This window comes from Octopus bimaculoides, chromosome 1 (assembly GCF_001194135.2).
Source record: "Octopus bimaculoides isolate UCB-OBI-ISO-001 chromosome 1, ASM119413v2, whole genome shotgun sequence".
Lineage (NCBI taxonomy): Eukaryota > Metazoa > Mollusca > Cephalopoda > Octopoda > Octopodidae > Octopus > Octopus bimaculoides.
This window is the reverse complement of record NC_068981.1, coordinates 2,347,051-2,347,536: the sequence shown is the minus strand read 5'-3', so window position 1 is coordinate 2,347,536 and position 486 is coordinate 2,347,051. Positions and strand designations below refer to the sequence as shown.

Sequence of the window (486 nt, the reverse complement as noted above, 5' to 3'; positions counted from 1 at the left end):
CATTAAGATATTGTAATCTTTCTTCAATGTTGTTTTGGTAATATAATGGTAAAAAAAACGGTTCCTCAAGGTGGATAAAAATAATACATTAAAGCGTTATTTTTCTTTTCTTCTTTTTTTTAGGCAGGCAGGCAGGGTCCATAACCCCATCCATCCTGGGTTCCTGGGACTGGTGGAAGGGAGTGGGAATGGTATCCTCATACCAGAATCCTGGTTCAAAAGTTTGCAACAGAACAGGGTCTACTAAAGACACTCGAGATACCAAATGATGGTAGGTCTTTAACTGGGCCATGGGTTATATTCTACAGCTCAACTAAGCCATGACTGTATTTGAACTCAGAACACAAAGGGCTGGGACACACATATCGCAAGGCATCCAGTTTGACATCCTTACCTTTCTGCCCATCCACCACCTTACTTATTTGGGGGGGGGGAGAAAGGAATATTTCAGAGATACATGCCATCTGTATGAGATCCAATAGATAA

At 41.2% G+C, this 486-nt stretch overlaps 1 protein-coding gene across 1 annotated transcript in view; it reads left to right on the top strand.

Annotated features, from left to right (window-relative positions):
- LOC106871107 (paraplegin) overlaps positions 1 to 486 on the top strand; it is a 61,471-nt gene that overhangs the window by 38,163 nt on the left and 22,822 nt on the right. The window lies entirely within an intron of this gene.